This window comes from Ovis aries, chromosome 1, assembly GCF_016772045.2.
Source record: "Ovis aries strain OAR_USU_Benz2616 breed Rambouillet chromosome 1, ARS-UI_Ramb_v3.0, whole genome shotgun sequence".
NCBI classification, from domain to species: Eukaryota; Metazoa; Chordata; class Mammalia; order Artiodactyla; family Bovidae; genus Ovis; species Ovis aries.
In genome coordinates, this window is record NC_056054.1 from 141232913 (window position 1) to 141255585 (window position 22673).

Consider the following 22673-nt stretch of genomic DNA (forward strand, 5'->3'; position numbering starts at 1 on the left):
CATTTCTAAGAGGCCCCAACTCTTAAGAAATACCGTCCAACTCTAGTTCAAACCCAGATACAGCATAGGTTATGTATGGAAGATTTATCCTGTGATGGTAGCTGATGTTTGAAAAGCTAACAAAGATTCTAAAGTAACTAATAGCAGCAGCAGATGTGCCAAGTGAGTAATGTTTTACACTGCTTTCACGAGAATGTTCATTTTCCGGAAAACTTTCTCTCTGGAACTCTCAAAAAACACGTAAAAAGCAAATAATAATAATAATAATCTGTCATAACTAATGCAGAGATTGCTTAGAATATCACAGAATGTGCCAGATAATGTGGCTTTGACATTATAACAAAAATTTAATTCCTTGATTTTATGCTGTAGTTATTAACTGACTTCCCTTAGTTAAACATCATTTGCTAAACTACTTTGTTTAATCTTGTAAAGTAATATGGCCTAATACTTATTTTACATGGCCCTAACATTTAGGAAAAAAAAATCTCAAACGTTCTATTATTTAATATAAATTATTATATTACTTTTGCATGCTTTCCTCTGCTATCTTATGACATAAATTATATTCTGGTTTCTTTATAAAGTTTTCAATTCCTTATTTAATGAGAGTGGAGACTATATGGGGAAATGAGATAAGACAGTTAATTATGGAAAATACTACCCTAAAAGAGTTGCCTAAATATAAATATAAAGGTGGCAAAGTCAAATTTGAATTTCAGATATAAACAATAAAATCAACACGAACTATTGAACATAGCAATACTAAAAATTATTCATTGTCTATCTAAAATTCAAATTTAACTGGATATTCTATATTTTTACTTGCCAAATCTAACAGTCCTATACCTAAACTCCATGCTATGTAGTACAAGTGTTTGACTCTGTGCAACCCCATGGACTGTAGCCTGCCAAGTTTCTCTGTCCATGGAATTCTCCAGGCAAGAATATTAGAGTGGGTAGCCATTCCCTTCTCCAGGAGATCTTCCCGACCCAGGGATCCTGAAACCATCTAAAGAAAGAAAAAAGTCTACCTTCCCTGTACCCCGACAATCATCCACCAAATCTGAAAACATCTACTCTGAAGGCATAGAGCTTTCAAAGCTATCAGTTAAACAGCATTTGAAAATCATCAAGGTCAGTGTATCAGCTCCTAAAATCCCTGACACGTTCACGAATAGAATAATAGGTGCTTAGGACCAAATAGATAAAGATGCAACTTCCTGGAGAGTATTTAAGAACTCATCCAGGACCCAGCAAGGCGATGTGGACTTTCTGTAGGTTCGTGGGATGTAATCAGAGCAACAGTTAGTGGATATCAGACCCTACAGGCATAACGCCACTGAACTTTAGATGCCAATGCTGCTTCCTCCCTGGAAGTTTTCCTGCTTTGGGGACTCATTCAATACTCGGATATAGCACCATATCCAGCCTGGGGAAAAGAGCCATGTTTAAAACCTCACAAATTCTGAACTTACTTTAAAACCCTCCTATTATCTAAAATCAAAAGTGGTTGTAATGAAATTACTGAATATGCTTTTACTGGACTAGCCTGGCAAACTGAACTTAGCATTTTACAGATGAACCAAATATTGACTTAATCATGAAACATAGGGAGCCACCCAAATTTCAGTGAGAAATATTTAATGCAAATTAATCTTATCACACAGGCAAAGTGGGATACCCTCACTGATAATGAGATGATCAGCTTTATATGAAAATAAAACTGTTGGAAAGTAATTATAGAACTGACTTAACTTCTTATGGCAACACCTGTCCAAGATAATCACCAAGATTGTGTGTGCGTGTATGTGTGTGTGTGTGTGTGCGCGCACGCATGCACATGTATTCAGTCATGAACAACTCTTTGTGATTTCATGGAAAGTAGTCTGCCAGGCTCCTTGTTCCATGGGATTTCATAGACAAGAATACTGGGGAGGGATGCCATTTCCTTCTTCAGGGGATCTTCCTGACTCAAGGATCCCTTGTGTCTCCTGTATCAGCAGGCAGATTCTTTTACTACTGAGCCACTTGGGAAACATCACCAAGATTAGCAAACTATTAATATATTAATTGCACTGTAGCTAAAACTTTCCAATTTCTTATGAAGTAAAGTCTACATTTCTGCAGTTGCTCTCATTAATTTAATTAATCAATAATTCATTCAGTTATCTAGTAAATATAGCATTCTTACTTTCAGCACTTGGCTGGAGCTTCCCTGGTGGCTCAGACGGTAAAAGCATCTGCTTGCAAGGCAGGAGACACGGGTTTGATCCCTGGGTCAAGAAGATTCCCTGGAGAAGGAAATGGCAACCCACTCCAGTATTCTTGCCTGGAAAATTCTATGGATGGAGGAACCTTGTAGGCTACAGTCCATGGGGTCACAAGGAGTCAGACACAACTGAGCGACTTCACTTTCACTTTCATGTTAGATCTGAGAAAGGAACTGTTGAGCAGTAAGGCAGACACTACAAGAGAGAAAAAGGAAAGAGAGGGAAGGAGTGAGAGAGAAAGACACAGACAGACAGGCAGAGACAGAGACAAAGAGATAGTGGCAAGGAGAGGCACTGAGAGAGACATCTTCTCCTTGGGAAGGACTAGCTTAAGAAGACTGCGCTACTTCTCCTTCCCTGGAATTCCATTTACAAAAATTCCTCTGTGTTTATGTGTTAGTTGCTCAGTTGTGTCTGACTCTTTGCAACTCCATGGACTCTCGCCCGCCAGGCTCTTCTGTCCATGGAATTCTCCAGGAAAGAATACAGGAGTAGGTAAACTGTTCCCTTCTCCAGGGGATCTACCTGACTCAGGGATTGAACCCAGGTCTCCCACATTGCAGGCAGATTCTTTACCATCTGAGCCAACAAGGAAGCCCTAAATTTGCTGTTCAGTTCAGTTCAGTCGCTCAGTCGTGTCCGACTCTTTGCGACCCCATGAATCGAAGCATGCCAGGCCTCCCTGTCCATCACCATCTCCCAGAGTTCACTCAGGCTCACATCCATCGAGTCAGTGATGCCATCCAGCCATCTCATCCTCTGTCATCCCCTTCTCCTCCTGCCCCCAATCCCTCCCAGCATCAGAGTCTTCCAATGAGTCAATTCTTCACATGAGGTGGCCACAGTACTGGAGTTTCAGCTTCAGCATCATTCCTTCCAAAGAAATCCCAGGACTGATCTCCTTTAGAATGGACTGGTTGGATCTCCTTGCAGTCCAAGGGAGTCTCAAGAGTCTTCTCCAACACCACAGTTCAAAACCATCAATCTTCGGCGCTCAGCTTTCTTTACAAAGTTTAAATGGTTAATTTTCTATCTGTGGGAATGCTGCTGTTTGTTTGTTTGTTTGTTTTTCTTTTTTTTTCCATATCACATACTTTTAGTTTCTCAAGAGTCTGGAGAAGTACTATAGGATGGGATTGTTAGCCCTATTTTACAGATGGAAAAACTAAGGCACTTATGCAACTTATCACAAACTGCCTGTATTCAAAGTAAGAAGACAAAAAGACAACTTCAGACATAGGAAGAGGGACTATTTCTTTTCTTAGAAGGAAAAGGTGAGGTTTCTTGTCTACTATGATCTGCCAGTGAGAAGACTATCTGAAATGCAACTTTTTCAAATCAGCAAAGCCATGATTAAATCAGCAAAGCCATGATACTCAGGAATCAAGGGGGTGGGCCCAGAGAAAAATCACTCCTCTCAATATGGCTGACTTTACAAAGATAAACCCCACAGCACTGAATCTGTGGGACATTTAATCAGTAAACTACTCTTCATTATTTAATATGTATAATGATGGCCATAATAATTATATCTTTTAATTCCTATTATCTACTAGGCACCACGCCTGCTAACATGCCATATAGGTAAAGTCTTTTCATCTTCACAAAATCCTTGCACGGCCAGTATCATAATTTTTACTTTACAGATGAAGGTCGTGAAGTACTGATGAAAAGATCAGCTTTTGAAGTGGTGCCTGACTCAGACTTGTTATAAATCCAGGCGTGCCAGACTCCAGGATTAGAGTTCAAGCTCCTTATTCTGGAAAATGGGGAACAGTCAAAAACCATACTCTAGGTTTACTATGCAATGAGAGCCCAAGCTAGTCTGGAGCAGGGGTGGTCTTTCTGAGGCCACTGAAATTCTATCACAAAATGGATGCCTTCTGGAATAGGTGATGATGCAGATGGGAAATCTGAATAACACTGAGGACTTTTTCAAACTACACCCACCTCCTGCCCCACTTGCCCATCCCCCTGCAGGTCTGTAAGCAGTAGAGTTGAGAAAACACTGTTCTAAAAGATCTTAAAACTCAGAGCAAGGCAAGTCTAAATAAAGTATCAAGCTAACAATATTAGAAAAGCAAGAAAGAAAAAGGAGGTTTCTCTGAGTTACCAGATGATGTAAGAAACAATGGTGTTATTGTTGTTGCTGTGAAAGTCACTCAGTTATGTCTGACTCTTTGAGACCTCATGGACTGTAGCTTGCCAGGCTCCTCTGTTCATGGAATTCTCCAGACAAGAATACTGGAATGGGTTGCCATTCCCTCTCCAGGGGATCTTCCTGACCCAGGGATTGAACCTGGGTCTCCTGGATTACAGCAGATTCTTTATCATCTGAACAACTGTACATATTTCCCAAATATCAGTAAACTATTCTCACATAGCTGTTGAGTAAGGTTTATTGTACTCCAATGTTTTGAAGGCTTTAAAACAGAAGTAATTGTTCATGGAATAGAAAGATACCATCCATGTTTCTCTTTACCATTAGATCAACTTTTTAGCACACTGAGTTGATAAATTATCAGTTAAAGGTAAATTTATTGTTTTAATGTAGGTGTGGCAACCTTATACTATTCTGTATTTTACAAAATCAGAAGTGGAAAAGAGCCATTGAACTTTTGTTGTGTGGGTCTCTAGACTGAAAGAAACACTGGTCCAGGAAGTCTCTAGAAACACAAAAGAGGGCCGGTCAGGTCAAACAGTGAAGCTGCATTTACACTTTAAGGGGAGCAGAGCAAATCTTACTTTCAAACTTTTACTGTGGGTACTAACCACTTCTGAGTTGCTAAGCTTCAAGTCACTGGAGACATATAACAAAGTAGTTCAAATTAACTTCTCTGGTGCAAAATTCATTTCTTCTGTCTTAGGATTTACCATTTATGTGATTGTAGGAAACTATATAAACCTGACTGTGGTTTTCTCACTTTTAAAAGAGGATTGATACTATTAGAGTGAAATTTCTATTTTTTTTCCCCATGTTTTCACGTGAGATAAGTCCTTTTATTGAGTACGGGACTGGCAATGGTCTATTCGGTTTTTATAAACTGTACTCATAATATACTGCTTCAATGGACTCCACCCATTCAAAAGCAAGAATACATAAAGGCACTGATACAGGAAACAGAGATGGTTCAAATCTATATTTTTATAAGCTTTTGTAATAATTTACAGTTGAAAGTTCAAATTTAATATGACAGGAATTTCAGCTATTTAATTTTATTGAATCTTTCTAAGAAATTAAGCTATTTATTTTATCAACCATGTTCCATAGGTTTAGCTAATTAAACTATGCATTATTAATTAAATTACATATAAATTACATATTGCACAAAATTGAACTAAAATTTTAACCTTAATTATATAAATAAACTTTATTCTTATTTTTTTTAATTTTTATTTTTACTTTATTTTACTTTACAATACTGTATTGGTTTTGCCTTACATCGACATGAATCCACCACGGGTCTACATGCGTTCCCAAACGTGAACCCCCCGCCCACCTCCCTCCCCACAACATCCCTCCAGAAATACAAAGGATCATAAGAGACTACTATCAGCAATTATATGCCAATAAAATGGACAACTTGGAAGAAATGGACAAATTCTTAGAAAAGTACAACTTTCCAAAACTGAACCAGGAAGAATTAGAAAATCTTAACAGACCCATCACAAGCACGGAAATTGAAACTGTAATCAGAAATCTTCCAGCAAACAAAAGCCCAGGTCCAGACGGCTTCACAGCTGAATTCTACCAAAAAAATTTAGAGAAGAGCTAACACCTATCCTCCTCAAACTCTTCCAGAAATTGCAGAGGAAGGTAAACTTCCAAACTCATTCTATCAGGCCACCACCACCCTAATACCAAAACCTGACAAAGATGCCACAAAAAAAGAAAACTACAGGCCAATATCACTGATGAACATAGATGCAAAAATCCTCAACAAAATTCTAGCAATCAGAATCCAACAACACGTTAAAAAGATCATACACCATGACTAAGTGGGCTTTATCCCAGGGATGCAAGGATTCTTCAATATCCGCAAATCAAACAATGTAATTCACCACATTAACAAATTGAAAAATAAAAGCCATATGATTATCTCAATAGATGCAGAGAAGTCCTTTGACAAAATTCAACATCCATTTATAATAAAAACTCTCCAGAAAGCAGGCATAGAAGTAACATACCTCAACATAATAAAAGCTATATATGACAAACCCACAGCAAACATTATCCTCAATGGCGAAAAATTGAAAGCATTTCCCCTAAAGTCAAGAACAAAACAAGGGTGCCCACTTTCACCCGCTACTATTCAACATAGTTCTGGAAGTTTTGGCCACAGCAATCAGAGCAGAAAAAGAAATGAAAGGAATCCAAATTGGAAAACAAGAAGTATAAATAAACTTTATAATTTGAAATATATATGTGGATGGATACATTTACAATATTTGTAAGAGAAAGCTTACAATTCTAGCAGAATGTACTAATTAATTAGCTTCTGGCACCTTAAAAAGTATTAAACAAATAACCAAAGTTATTCTTAACTTTTTCAGGAAGCCATGGAGTCCCATGATAATCTGACAAGAACTAGGACTTTTTCTTCAGTAAAATAAACACATCCACATACCTCTAAAGAATTATAAATATTTTCAAAAGGCACAGAGACTCAACAAGTTTATTCTATGGCTCCTTATGGATTTCTGGTTCTTAAATCAACAATACTTTTTTTTTTTTTTCGCTAGTGTGAGACCTAAGGTATTTACTTCCTAATTAGATTTGTATTGATCAAATGCTTCAGGAAAAAAAAAAAAAAAAAAAAACAAACTGCAAACCTCTGTAGTTTCTAATTTTTGGACTTCTTTTTTTTAAATAAAGTTTTAAAATTCCATCAAACTAAATCTATACTCAAAAAAGATCAAAGTAAACAAACAAATTAAAAACAAAACTGAACTCCTACCACTTCACATTTCCCTAGCCATTCTTCCCCTAAATCTTAATTCAACTACAGAGAAAATACCCATAGCTATTCACCACTTTACAGAGTATCTGACAGTTTAAACAAATGTCACCAGCATGCTAAAAGCAAGTAAAGTACTTTCTAAAACTGTGCTGTCCAATATACTAGCTACTATCCACATATAGCTATTTCAATGTTAGCTAACTGACATTAACTAAATTTAAAATTCAATTCTTCAGTCACAGTAGGCACATATGCCTAGTGGTTACTGTTTTGGACAGTTTAGGAAGCATTTTCATCATCTCAGAAAGTTACAGAACACCAAAGTATTTCTGTTCCCACCCTTACTATGAATGTTTGTTGGTAGTCACTTATGTTTATTGCCAAATCAGTTTATGCCAGTTGGCTTAATATAAAATTGTGTAATTTAATTAAATGTTATATAAATAAATTTAAATATGAGTGTAAAAGAATAAGAGGTGTTCTAAACCTGAAAATTTTGGAAAGACAAAATTCAGTTACTTTAAATAAAATACTATAGCTTTAAATATACTCTTGCCTGGAAAATTCCATGGACGGAGGAGCCTGGTAGGCTACATTCCATGGGGTCGCAAAGAGTTGGACATGACTGAGCAACTTCAATGTCAAATGTCAAGACATTAGAAAAAAGTCATAGAGAAAAATGAGAATTTGCTCTCTAATTTCTTTGTATTGGATTTCCAATTAAACACATTTATAAAGCAATCAAAATTAGAAATCAAAGATGAATTATGGGATATACAGAAAGCAAAGATGACTAAAACTAACATCTATAATCAACAATCTAAGCATCACTGACTCAATGGACGTGAGTCTGAGTGAACTCTGCAAGATGGTGATGGACAGGGAGGCCTGGTGTGCTGCGATTCATGGGGTCGCAAAGAGTTGGACATGACTGAGCGACTGAACTGAACTGAAGTGAACTGAAACTCAGAAATAGTTATTGGCTAACTTAAAAACACTGTCAGGACTTCCTTGATGGTCCACTGGTTAAGAATCCCCCTGCCAATTCAGGGGACATAGGTTTGATCCCAATACATGGGATCCAGAAGGATCCCACATGCCACGGGGTAACTAAGGCCCTGTGCTGCACCCACTGAGCCCATGCACAACAGCTATTGAAGCCCACACCCTAGAACCCTTGTTGCTCTGCAACAAGAGAAGCCATTGCAATGAGAAGCCCACAACTAGAGAGGAGCCCTCACTTGATGCAACTGGAGAAAGCCTGTGAGCAGTAGCAAAGACCCTGCATAGTAAAAAAACAAAAAAAATAAAACCTGCAAATAACTACATTATTAAATTTTAAAATTTAAATGAAATATGTATTTATGCATGTATTTAAGAACTGTTTCTTTAAAAGGCTTTGTGAATTTACTCATCAACTACTGATCCCACCTACATTAAACAGATATAGCAAAATTGCAAACACATGCCTTCTTTATTACTATAAACTCAGCATTTTCATAATTGATTGTGTCATTCCTATTTGCCAGATTTAAGTTTTTTAAATTAAATCATATTGAAAAATTTATAAACAGGGACTTGACCTAATTCCAGATTTATACATAACTTGTCTTTTAATTATAACACAAAATATAACTAACAGCAATATTATTACTTCACTCTTAAAGTCTACCCAGTAGCCTGAGTTTCTAAGACTTTATACGGTGACAAGAACACTCAACTTTAAATTTGTTCACTCTATTTAACCTTTTGATTTTTTTCTGACTTGAGATTTCTATCTCTCCACCAATCTATAATATTAATTACTTGAGAAATAAAAAGTATAAGAATCTCATTGTTTTGACCATCAAGATTTAGATGCAAATGAAAATCTACATACTAGGACTACTACAATTTATACTACTGCATTCTGTTCATTAAAATAGCATCAAAATAATCAGTAGTTTCTGCTTGACCAATGACTATTTTTCGTAAGTCAATTACATTCAGAGAAATATTTAGACTGTCATGAATCATACATGTCTATTTGAAGTAACAGTATAAGCATGTAAGTGTGCACTAACGTACTATTTTTATATACCTTAGAATGACCCAAGTACCAAAGATACTCCAAATTATCTAGTTCAACCATAAGAAAACATGTGGTTAAATTCATAATAAAGAAACAAAACAGATTTATTGCAATTTTGGTTTACTGTTTAATGCCTTCATACCAAAGATGAAGAACTGGTTGCCTCTGGGGGCCAAATTTAGATTGATGGATTAAATCATGTTGGAATATCTGGAAAGCAAGGATGCCTTCTTTAGTCTACCACAGTGCCCAGTTTCTTCCTCTTGTCTTTAAGTCTGGCTTATTACACAGCCAAGACCCTGAAGTTATTTAAATTCATGGCCCTTCATAAGGTGTTTTACATAATGATATATTGCATATATCATAGGGGCATAGGTAATTTAGTTCTGAAGCTGGACTTAGTTATGGCTACCATTTCATATTAACTTCCATTCTCCTAAGCAACACAATGCTAAGAGGTTAACCAGTTCATGTGTGCACGTGTGTGTGTGTGTGTGTGCGTGCATGTGCGTGTGCTCAGAGTTCTTCCCTTTTCACTTAAGATATACCACCAACTGCTAGGCCATACTCCTCTTCCTGGAGAATTATTCTGAAAGAAGGAGAAATATCACTGTGCAAATGGAGAATAAAATCCTCTCTATGCTTAGAAGAATAAGAGTGCACTGGTACTTGAAACAATCAAATGGATACAGAGTTTATTTTAAATAATATTAAGCATATACCTATCATATTTGAATCTGAAGATAGTTCTACTCGTGGTCTTTCAGAAATAAAGCCTTATTTAATTTCAATCAGTTAATCAAAATTAATTATCCAAAAATGCTACTCAAGAGATACAGTGCTTCTCAAGAACATGAGATACATTTTCTTGGATAGGTCACTAATCTGGATAGAAAAACGGCCTATGTCTGTAACTAGTGGATTGACCCTTTTCAAAATTATTAAAGATTCTGGGCTCTATTTTGGTCACTTGGAAATTAAGCCAGTTGATTTCTAAGGTTCTTGCCATTTACAAATCTAGATTTTACTTTTAATTTCCATCAAGTACTCCTTAAGTGTCAACTACAAGTAGAAGTTTACATGAACTATATGGCCTAAAGTCTAACTTTATCACTAACTATTTAAACATATAAAAAGTAAGGGGAAATACAAGGCTGAATATGACTGGCATAAATAAAGTGCTCTAATAGTTCAGAGTGAAAAGAAGATTTAAGAGGAAAGAAACAGATGCAAGGAAGAAACATTGCTAGTTTATTTCACTCACACATTCCACATAGCTTAGAGTGAGAAATGTTAATAGACATTTCTCCAAAAAAGACAGCCAAGAGGCACATGAGAAGATGCTCATCACTAATTATTAGAGACATGCAAACCAAAACTGCAATGAGATATCACTTCATACCAATTAGAATGGCCATCATCAAAAAATCTACAAAACATAAATGTCGGAGAGGGTTTGGAGAAAAGTGAATCCTCCTACACTACTGGTGGGAATGTAAATTGGTACAGCCGATATGGAGAACAGTACGGGTTTCCTTAAAAAATAAAAATAGAGCTACCATATGATAATGGCAATCCCACTTCTGGGCATATGCCGTGGCAGAAACATGGTTCAAAGGATACTTGCACGCCAACCTTCACTGCAACACCGTTTACAATAGCCAAGACAAGGAAGCAAGGTAAATGTCAACAGATGGATGGATGCAGATGTGGTGCATCAATAGAATGCTACTCAGCCATTAAAAGGAATGACGTAATACCATTTGCAGCAACACGGATGGACCTGGAAAGTGCCATACTAAATGTAGTAAGTCAGACAAAGTAAAATATCATATGACCCTGCTTATATGTGGAATCTAAAAAAAATGAAACAAATAACTTATTTACAAAACAGAAACAGAGTCACAGAGAACAGTCTTACGGTTACCAGAGGGGAGGGATGACAGGGGAGGGCTAGATTGGGAGTTTGGGATTGACAGGCCCACACTATTCTACTAAAAATAAGTAACTAGCGAAGATCTACTGTATAGCAAAGGGACTTCTGCCCAACATTCTCTAATAACCTAAATGGGAAAAAGAATTTGAAAAAGCATAGATACACGTATATGTATAACGGAATCACTGTGCTGTACACTTAAGCAACATTGTTAATCAACTATGCGCCAGTATAAAAACAGAACAAAATGAAGGAACACACAAGGCAACGCCAACTTAAAAATTAGGAACCACCATCAAATTGATTTCATGAAAGTTAAAAGTGATAATCTTAATTTCTCTGAAATTCTGAACAAACATTTTGAAGAAGTCCACTTAAATATAAAATCACAGTATCACATAATGTTTTTATTTCATTAAAAGTTCTATTTATTCACCAAAGGGTTCTACAATTCATCCTATAACCTGAGCACTATGGTAAGAGTTGTTATATTTGAAAGACATATTACTGCACTCAAGGGGCTTAGATGTATTATAAATAATAGAAATCAGTTAGTTTCATAAATAACTTTCAACGGCATATGATAGACTTGGTCCAGATAGATTATTAATCACAACAATGTTGAAAACAAACAAACAAAAAACTCCTCATCCCATAATGATATACTCTGGAGTCTGGAAATATATTGAATAACACAGGGCTTTACTGCTGAAGAGTAGTGTATTTTAAGATGTGTATAATTTCGATCGCCCATAAATGATTTTAAAGTTTAACTCAATGCAACAGCTTAAAAAATATATGTACATTGCTGGAGGTAACAAAGCAGTCACGTGCCCTGGAACACTTGGATATACTACTAAAGGAAGTTAGAGAAAAAGCCTGTGGGGAAAAAAGGCTGCAGTGGCTACGGGAATTTATAAACTGAGAAATTCCCTTTTAGAGAAAGAATAAAAGCTTTGTGGATGAAGAAGTGATACCTGTGGATCTTGAAGAACATGATGTCAATTAATAGCAGGTTTGCTTGGAAGTAGTAGTGGGTGATAGGAATTGGTAAGCGGGTGAGAAATAAATGTTCTCTTGCTTATGTCAGAATCTTCACTTAATGATTTTCATGGGTGTTTCCTATGGGTCTTTTAGGGAGCTGGTGTGAGTACAGGTCAAGATCAGTGACCTCAAGAGTGACTCCTATAATCTGAGAAGAAAAACTAGAAATGCTCAGGGTGTCAGAAGCCTGAATCACATCATCTAGGGAATCACCTAGGCTCATGAGTCAGCATTTGGTAATAGGCAAAAGAGAAACAAAATGAGTATTTACAGAAAGTGACTCACTTATTCTAATAACATAGTTCATGAACCGTTGGCTCATGTTCAAGAAGACCCAGTCCAATTGCCAAGAGATTTATCTGATTCTCTCATAGTTACTTTGGCCAATTTAGTTCATCATATTATGAGCTAAATTAGACTTTTCTGGTAAGGTTCAGTCAATTACTTTGCAGTTGGTTTTCCTTTCCTTTGCTTCTTTCTTCTCTTCTTTTCTCCCTCTCCCCTTCTTTCTTTCCTCTCACTCCTTTCTACCTCATTCCACAAAGCATTTAAGGTCAGTCAGCCACTATGAACCTAAACTTAGTGTCCCCAAACACCAAAAGATGTAATAGTTAAGTAACATATGATTTGCTGATATTTGTTTCCTGAATTTTCACACTTCCTTTGTTACCAAATGTGAAAAGGTTAGAATGGAGTAAAACTTGACCACTTCCAATTCAGAAAGAAATTATGTGAATCTGCAGAGTTGTCCCCCAGCTGAACGCTAAATTTCTAAATGTACAGTGTTTCTCCATGGTTTCTTAGTTATAATTTAACTATTTCTAGATATGGACCCTGAAAATTAGTTTCTTCAAAAAATAATCTTTTTAATTTGTATATTTCTTTGCCATTTGTTTTTCACAGAAATAAAGGATCTGGAAGAAAACTTTACTATTAAACACTAGTGAAAGCATAATTCTCTCAAGTAGCAGTCTCTTTGTTTTCTTCACTGAGGCTAATTACATCCTCTGCCCTGTAGACTTGGTATGATTTCTGCAAGACCAACACATAGCTACATCGTTATCATTTTTTCAGTTATTCTTTCATACTGTTCGCTTTAGATATTTAGATATTTAGATAGCACTTTTATAAGATTATCCTTACACTGCATATCATAGTTGACTTCTGCTGTCTACTTAACTATTGCCCTGCACAGAAACAGGCATTTATTGGAAATAGTATTGCATTTGGCCCTCAACGTGTACATGACTTTTCTCCAAATCTGTATACAGAGTATTGGGCTATACACACATATACTTATACACACACAAGGTCACAAAGAGTCGGACACAACTTAGCACCTGAACAACAAAGAGGAACTACATTCTCAAGAGTTAAACTTATAAAGGTGTAATTGTTTACAACTCAGTTGTCTGTTTCTTCCAACCTCTCTTTCTCGCTCTGTGTATCCTGACCCTTGTTCATTATCTCTTGATTAGTCCTTGAAGAGACTTTTCTTTCTTAGAGACTACTAGTTTTTGACTTCTGCATACCAGCCAAATAATTATGCTTGAAATCACTGGTCTTTAACATTCTAAGTCTCACGTGTTCTTACCCTTGGGGATTAGAAAGTTCCTTCTTCACCTCCATTGTTCGTAAACTCTAGATTCTGAGACATGGGCATGCCAGAGTGTTCTATAGAAAGCTCACCCCACTCCAGTACTCTTGCCTGGAAAATCCCATGGACAGAGGAGCCTGGTAGGCTGCAGTCTATGGGGTCGCGAAGAGTCGGACACGACTTCACTTTTGACTTTTCACTTTCGTGCATTGGAGAAGGAAATGGCAACCCACTCCAGTATTCTTGCCTAGAGAATCCCAGGGATGGGGGAGCCTGGTGGGCTGCCTTCTATGGGGTCTCAGAGTCGGACACAACTGAAGCGACTTAGCAGCAGCAGCAGCATGGTTCTTAACAGATAATTGTATCCAAATCATTTTCTTAAGCATTCAATGTTTCAATCTGGGAGTTTAAATAAGTTATAATATCTACAGTTATTTAATCCTGTGGCTGAAAAATGATCTATATAAATTATAGCATTCACTGTCAGTAAAGTAGGCACACAGCCGATGGACTCCAAAAGAGACCAATTTTCTTTGTACAGAGAGAATATTGTGGGTGCCTTTCTTTCAAACAAAAATTTAATCCTCAAATTATACTTCATATACTTGTTATTAATTTCTTAATATATTTCTGGTTTAGTTGTTCCTCTTTACTCAACAGTTAAAGTTGTAAAAAAATAAAAGGTTAATTGTAAGGAAAGTATACAGAATACAAAAAGCTGATTTATAAGGCTTATGCTAAAAGGAAAATTATTCATCTGGAAATCAAGGAATTTAAAAAGTCAAAAGAAATGTACATAAGCAAAATTTAGGATTATAAACTACAATGAACTTATTAATAAAAATGAATGTGGCCCACTGTTTTTATTCTAGGGAAAAAGCAGTCCTAAATTAAATTGTATGTCTATGAGGAGTAGACATACTCAACACAGACCATAAACAAGTCAAGTATATTACTGATGCACAGCACTCTCTGAATTAAATTTAGGTATGCTTTAAGACAAATAATAATTAAGAAAACCCCTCAGATTTATGGCTGCTGTTGTAATTCATTCAAATGTTCAATAGAAATTCATCACAGAGAGATCTTCGACTCCATTCATTCATTCATCCAATAAATCAATAGATCTTATTATGTGTAAGGCATTGCAGGGGATACAATGAAAAATATGGCATGGACTTTGCCCTCAAGGGGCTTACAGTCTAGTATGGAAAAAATAAACAACCACATAGATAGCTGTAACATAAGGGAGAAAGTGATGTGTCATAAGAAAGACTCAGACAATGTGCTGTGAAAGCCATTGACATTTGCAGACTTTTTTTGATTACTACAGTGTTCAAGTAGCCAATAAAAACAGAAAGACCAATGACAAGTTTGCAAAATTAAATGCCAAATTTTGTGAATCTATGGATGATGAAAGCTGCAATATTTATACAGTGTAAGTCACTACTCCCCAGTTCTTAAATATGTTTGACTATAGAGTAACAACCGATCAGAAATACCATCTTGCCAGTTTATAAGCAGATGCAAATACAATAATCTCATGCTTACAGATAAAAGATAATTTTAATTATCTAAAATACTCATGACACATAACCTTCTTGCACAGAAATTGGCTCAATCAGATTAAAATGATGAAGAATTCCTCGATGGCTCAAGTGTGCTCCAAGGAAAGCTAGAAGGTTGTACAGTTAACTCCCAGGGTGTAACTCTAAACCATACAACCTACTACCTCAACCCGGATGCACACAGCTTCCAGTGTTGCTTCAAACTCCTTATCATATCTTCAGTCAGCTCCTCCAAATATGGCAGCCATACACCTAAGGACTTAGCAAGGATGTAGATATAACTACATAATTATATATATAATCCTGTCATTTTACTGATAAACTGAATTTGTGTGTACTAGGACTATCCTAACCTCTTCAGTTTCCAGCAAAGTTCATATAAAATGCCTTCTGACATCTCTCATGGCATAATTCCACTAGAAATTAATAATATTAAAAGTCAATAGCAATTCAGCTTCATTTTTAAGGAGAAATAGGTTCAACAGTGACATATCCAGTTCACAGCCTTTAATTTTCTAATTGAAGTTAATGAAGTACACTCACGACTGGAATGCGAACAGAAGTTTCTGAATAGAATCTATGCAGATATTGGTTCAAACCTTGCTATAAAAAAATTCAAGTTTTTAAAATAATTTATTATACTTGAATTTAAACTTCAGTGGCTGTGCTGAGTCTTCTCAAGTGGTCAACAACTGAAGCCTGCCTCCAAAGACAGGTGAGGATTTATATATATATATATATGTATATATATATATATATATATATATAAGTATAAACAGTAAACAACTGGAGTTTAACAGGAGTTTGATTGAAATATTATATAACATCAATGTATAGTGCATTTTGTCAGATTACCACACTGACACAGACCCATAGAAGCGAGCTTGTGCGGTCCACTTCACCACAAGATCGGATCTACGGGTTTATGCCAATGGGCAACGTCTCACGTGGGCTCCCTAATAATGCAGAATTTGTTGTAAATATCTAATGAAATTAGGAGAGCAAAATAATAATATCAATACTTTAGCATAAATATTTAAATGCCAAAATGCTCTAAGGATGCATATTTCCAGTTAAAGGCCTTCATAAATACTCTACACTAAATACAAGTTATATACATGAGAATTTTGAAAACAGTATATTGAAAGGTCTTTCACAGATTACTTTTGTTTTAAGAATGAATATTTTGGAATTAGACTATCCTAATTAATGATGAATTTTAAAAGAAAATAAAAAAGAATCCATATATGCATGCATGAATTATGTTATTGTGAGGCATGAATATAGTATTATGAGCCTATAATTAAGACCAAATTAACTATTAAGCTAATTGTGTTAGAGCTAGACAGCTTGTTTTAACTCATAAAACCTCAGTTAGTGGTTTCAAGGAACTGGTAATATTGTAACTTTCTCATAAAACAAGTAAGATTTTGTTGATTACACAAAGAGCACAGGAAGTTATTTAAATTCTTAAATATACATGTCTATAGTTAAATGAACAATATTTGGGTAAATTAATATCAGAAAACAAACATTAATGATACATTAATAGCATTATTACTACTACTGTGTGCCAACATTGATACTCCAGATCAACTGCATGAAAGAGGATATCTTGTCCCTTAAACACAATATATTGAAATTTATTTTTCAAAAAATATGTACTTAAAACATCCGATATGGCTACATACAACTCTCATCTGGTCAACAGGTTGGGCAAAAATAAATTGTTATTAAAAATTTTTAAATCACAAAACAATAAGCAAATACACAAAGAGTAAACATAAAGCCACACACATACACATTTTTTAAAACTCCCAACTCAACGGCAACAAAATTATAAGTTGTACATTATTAATCGTTTCACTTATATCCACAATATTTAGCATGTTCAATTATATCTTCATTGTGAAAACTAATAGTACTGCATAAAAATTAATTAGTGTTTTTGCATGTTTTGAAATAAAATAAAATGTTTTTTACAGATTATAGATAACGTGGTCTACATAATTTTTACTATTTGTTTTCTAATTATTCCCATGCTTATTAAAAACTATAGTAAAAACATCAACACTCAGATATTCAAATGTAGTAAAAATATTTCAACATATATTCATAAATTTAGACATGAAATCAAAGCAACATTTGTTTTCGGTTTTATCTTAACCATAAGAATGTATATTTTGGTTTCATTCTTTTAGTAGATCATAAAAAAAGAGCAGAACTTCATTCCCTTTCCCCAGATTTCACTTCCTTTTATATGGTGTGACAGACAAATGACAAAATATATTGTCTTTTTCCTAAATTACTTTCTACTCAACTGTATTGCACCTATATTATAGGAATGGATATTTCGATCTATATTCAAAGGGACCCAAACTGCACATTGATCCCAGACTGAGACAAAAATTTTTCAAAAAGGTAGGTAATATTATAAACTCTCAAACCATCAATAGCAATTCCAACAGCTAAATCCATAAAGAGTATGAAACACAGTCTTATAATTAAACAGTCAAAATTATTTTTTCTTTAAAAATATTAAATATTAATTGCTCTTTTGGTTTTTATTTTTACCTGAGATGATTTTCTCCTATGATCACTTTCTTCACTTCTCATATCCACTTTAAGTTTTTCCCTAAAACAACCACAAAAAGAGAAATGTCAGACAACTGCTGTCTAGAAGAAGCATCTGGGTGTATGGTGGGAATGAAGGTAGTCGATCGAGAAGAAAACACAATACCAAAATGGGCAAAACCTTTTAAAGTTTTTTTTTTTTTTTAAAGGCTTGGAAGACTCATGGAGCCCCACCCAAGGCTACTCATATGACATATAATGTGGTTTCATAGTTTGCATTTATGCATTCATTTTGGTTGATGTTGTTTTCACAGTAACAGTTTTGAAAGTGAAAGGAGGCATGGCTGTTAAAGAAGCGACTAGGTTTTGCACAATGAACTAGTGAAAGCTGAAAAGAGATTTGGATTTGGCATGGAGCTTAATAAGATAATTAAGAGTGTAGAGATTAATGGCTCCTAAAAATAACATTTAAAATAATGTTTTTCAACTAAAGGATCTTGAAACATGAAAACAGGTTTATAAATGTTAATTAAGCCTGTGAAAGTTGATGTTTCATTAGCTGAGGCAGCATAAAGGAACAAGAGCTATTTTTTAAATAATTAGTGAACAATAACCAATAAACTTAATAAAACATTTTATTTGAATGTTATCAGTATATAGGGTATTTTAATTTCCCACAATTCTTTGTATAATGACAAAACAGAAGATAAAATTCATCACTTCTGTAGCATTTTTCATTGTTTACCCTATATATTCTATTTTAATAAAATACGATTTTAAAAGAACAACAGTTTGCTTGAAGTTTATTCTTTTCACAGAAAATATTATAGCATCAACTCTTCACGTGCAAATTATAGTCTTTATATACACTCCATATTTCAAAAGCATTCTTTTTCTTTAACAATTTTAAAACATGTTTAGAAACAGTTTTAATAAAAATTAAAATAGGTGCAATACATCGGCTAATCCTTTCCCACTGAATTAGGGAAAACTAGGTTTTTGTTACAAAATGCTTAAATTGCTCAGCAATTTACTAATACAAACAGACGAAATAATTAGAATGCAATGCATTATATGCTGAGCCAATACATTGCTTTAAACGTGAAACAAGTTTGTGTATACTTTTTCCGCTAAAGTACCTAATTGATATTTCTAACAGCTCTAAGACAAATGCTTCTTTTAAATATATTTTAAAAGTCAGTATTATTGTAGAACAAGCTCTTTTTCTACTTAGCCACTGAGAACATGATCTTTTCATCCTTATTTTTGTCACATGAAATCCTGGTAAGAAAATTAAATATAACTGCCCTCAAACTAAATTTCACTTATTAGAGAATTTTAATACACATTCTAATACAACTCTGTTTTAGGAGTTCAAGAAGTTTCTTCTTTCATATTTCAAATTATGTGGCACATCACATGAAAGATTTAGTTTCTTTACCAACTAGGGCTAAATGTTCACTTTTCTTAGACAGCCAAAAGTAATACTGTACACAAAAAGCACAGATAACATATTAATGCTTTTCCAAAACTTCTATGTATAACAAAAATTAAAACAGGTACCATCTTTTGCATAGAGATTTCTCTAGTTTTGCTTAAGTTTCTATTCTACTCAGGATTAGAGCAAGAGAGCAAAAGGAAAAAGTTAATAAGAATAAAGTGGGAGATGAGTTATAAAAGAGTAAACTGAAAGTGCAAGGATCCCCTTTTATATAACAGTAGACTTAAAAAGAAACAACAAAAAAAAGTTATACCTGATACGAAAGGTGCGATTTCACCAAGTGCAATAAATTGCTTATTATGCCATATTTTTGCAATAATACAAATATAGAAGGCTCATTTGCTTATGCTGCCTTACAAAGCTGCTTTACAAAGCGCGATGTCTCTGTAGTTAAATACAAGCCAATGTTTGCTTTTTTTTTAGTTTGTTTTGGTTTGGATTTTTGTTTGTTTGTTTTTGTTTTTGAGCAGGAGCATCTCTCTCTCTCTCTCTCTCTCTCTTTTTTCAGCACTGTTGTATGGAGTAGGACAAACTCAGATTTTTTCTTCATGCCTCCTGCTATTTCTTGGGAAAAAAAGAGGACCAGGGTGCTTGTCTTCTTTTTCTTCCTTCTCGGTATTGCAGGCACAAAGCACTGCGCAGAAGCTGCACCAATCCTTGCCGTCCCTGGCAGCAGAATGGTAGAAGGTGGGAGAGACCAGGAATCCTTCCAGGCTCTGCTGACTTTAGAAATGAGGATTGCACACGTTTGTCTCCTGAACCAAAAGGGTGAGAAGGCAGGGTGCCAGTTTGCTACACTGCTGCAATGATCTCACGCTCACTGCTGCTGCCGTCCTGTTTGCCCAGTTCAAATGCCTGTTCAGTACAAACCAAAAAAAAAAAACCTACTTGGATTCTTCAGTAAGCAAAAAAGGTATTAACATTAAAAAAGAATCAGCAATAAGAAAAGGCAAAAAACAAAAAGCACATACAATTTTAGGTTTCACTTGTTATGCCTCAATATTCTGTTTATATGTTCTTTCTTTCTCCCCCCCCACCCCCATTTAGAGATAAGCAGCAGAATTTATCAGGCGTGAAAGGGACAGCCTCCTGGTGGCCTGCCAAAAACCCAGAATAAAGGCGAAGTTGTGCTTCAAAGCTCAATCGCTTGCTGAGTCTGGCTAAAGTCAAGTATTAAGATCCACCATTTTCTGAGCCATGCTAAAAAAGAAGAAAAAAGTCAGGACGGTTCCTGCTTTCCAAGTCTCCGTTGGCACCATCACAAAATCTCAGTCGTAAGGTCACATGATCCTCTGCCAAATGTAGAGTGCATTCCCATCAACCATTCTGCTGATACTGCGAAGGCAGCTATTGTCTCGTTTAGACCCAAAGTTCAGCCCACTCTTCATTGAATTAGCTGAAAAACGCATCACCTTTGGGGGCTGGGAGTCATGGAAACGTCTACCTGGCAAGCTGCCCACTTTTTCTGCCCATCAACCAGAGATGGAATTGTGCTGCCTAATGCAATGATGACTTGGAATGTGAAGAGTCGTCCAAAGTGAATCTGATTCTTGCAACGCCTGCTTCAGTTTGCACGGAAAACTCTGGCTTCTTGTAGTTAAGAGGGAGGGGGGGGAAATCTTTCCTACTAAATGTAGCAAATAAAGGTCTGAACATGCCTACTCTGCAACTTTATTTCACAACACACCCAAATGGTTCTCAAATGAAAAGACTGAAGTCTGTGCAAGTTTTCCGAGTTAAAGACATCCCTTCCTCAGGCTCCTTTTTCCTTATGAGTGCATGCAACAAGCCCAGGACATTCATTTCAGTCCCTCACGTGAAGACTTAAAATCTCTGAGTTTCGTCTTGCTTTTTACTACTTTCTGATTTTATCTGGCACCAGTTTTGTACTACATGGTCACAAAACCCACTAGCAAGAGTAGGAATGCATTATTGTCGCAGTCTCCATCCAGGTGGTCCCCTGAGGGAGCCAGTTGTCTCTTCGACCACACAGACCACTGCAACTGGGTCTTGTGATAATCCTTCACAGCACCTAGCACAGCTGCTGTGCAAGTTTGCCGAGTCTGACTCATGTAAGGAGTGCTCTTTCTGTTCCTTCACCAGCTACAGTTTTCCTGTGTGGTATGAAAGATGCCTTTGAAAGATGCAGGAAATATATCAACAGCTCTTAGGCAATAAAATGAAATGGTTCCCTCTCCCCAGTGAATTTCCAATCTAGCGGGCGACGAAAGTTCCCGTGGACAAACATTTCCATACTTTCTAACAAAAGTACAGTGAATTAAATCTTTCACCATTTCCTTAAGCAGAATCTAAAGCCAAACAAAGCAAGTCTATTAGTATTTAAACCAAACATACTCAGTAGTACTGAAAAGAATCATGTTCTTCTACCAGCATTTAAGTGTTTCAATTTTTCAATTAATGAGAGGATCTTTAGAACTCTGTTACCAAAATTTTTAAACTATATTCAGTGCCTTACAAAACTACTGACCAATGTTATGCCTCCTCCATGTAGGTACCCCACCCCACCCCCACCCCCCGCCGCTGCCCCACGCACACACACACTGCACAATACCCGAAAAATATTTTAAAAAATAATCAAACCATGACTTACCTAATAAAATAAAATCATCAAAAAAAAAATCACACAGGGGATCTAGGAAATACCTTGAAAAAGGTATGCATTTTTTTGAGTCATGGTCTTTGGGTCACTTTCTTAAAGATCGTAGCAATGAATATATACACACACACGCATGGGAAACATTCTGCTGTCCTCCTCATTTGTAATTCAGAACACAAACAATTGTAAACCATAAAACAAAAGCTTACACGTGCTGAATTTAAAAATGCTTTTTTTCTAGATTGCAAACTTCTGGACAAATTTTGCTAATGTCCTAAGCACATGCTTTAGAGTGCCCGATGGAAAATTGAGCACGGCAGACACAGTGTCCCATGCTTCAGCATAGCAAGAAGAAGGTAGACAAGACCCCATAGAAAGAAAATAGTTAAATTTTGAGTTTTCATTCATTTATTCAATATATATTATTAAGTAGTATTATATGGCCAGGCCTTGTGGTAGACATAGGGGAACAATAATGAATCAAATGGGCATGCCCCCAAGTAGGAGTCTTTCGGTAAGAACTTTCACGTG

The 22673-nt window shown here is 35.7% G+C and overlaps 1 protein-coding gene and 2 non-coding genes across 18 annotated transcripts in view; all 3 read right to left on the reverse strand.

The window, feature by feature from the left end:
- LOC121816219 (uncharacterized) overlaps positions 1-22673 on the reverse strand; it is a 761897-nt gene that overhangs the window by 113418 nt on the left and 625806 nt on the right. For 11 of the 16 annotated variants that reach the window (XR_009600791.1, XR_006055695.2, XR_009600786.1 and 8 more), the window contains exon 3: positions 18025-18085. The gene's annotated coding sequence lies outside the window, so the exon portion shown is untranslated. Of the gene's footprint in view, positions 1-17071; positions 18086-19778; positions 20381-22673 lie in introns of those variants that run through there. The other 5 variants (XR_009600799.1, XR_009600794.1, XR_009600789.1 and 2 more) reach the window with 2 other exon arrangements.
- On the reverse strand, positions 15545-15628 carry MIRLET7C (microRNA let-7c). The gene has a single exon (NR_107878.1). It is a non-coding gene; the product is annotated as a microRNA let-7c (primary transcript).
- On the reverse strand, positions 16306-16386 carry MIR99A (microRNA mir-99a). The gene has a single exon (NR_107977.1). It is a non-coding gene; the product is annotated as a microRNA mir-99a (primary transcript).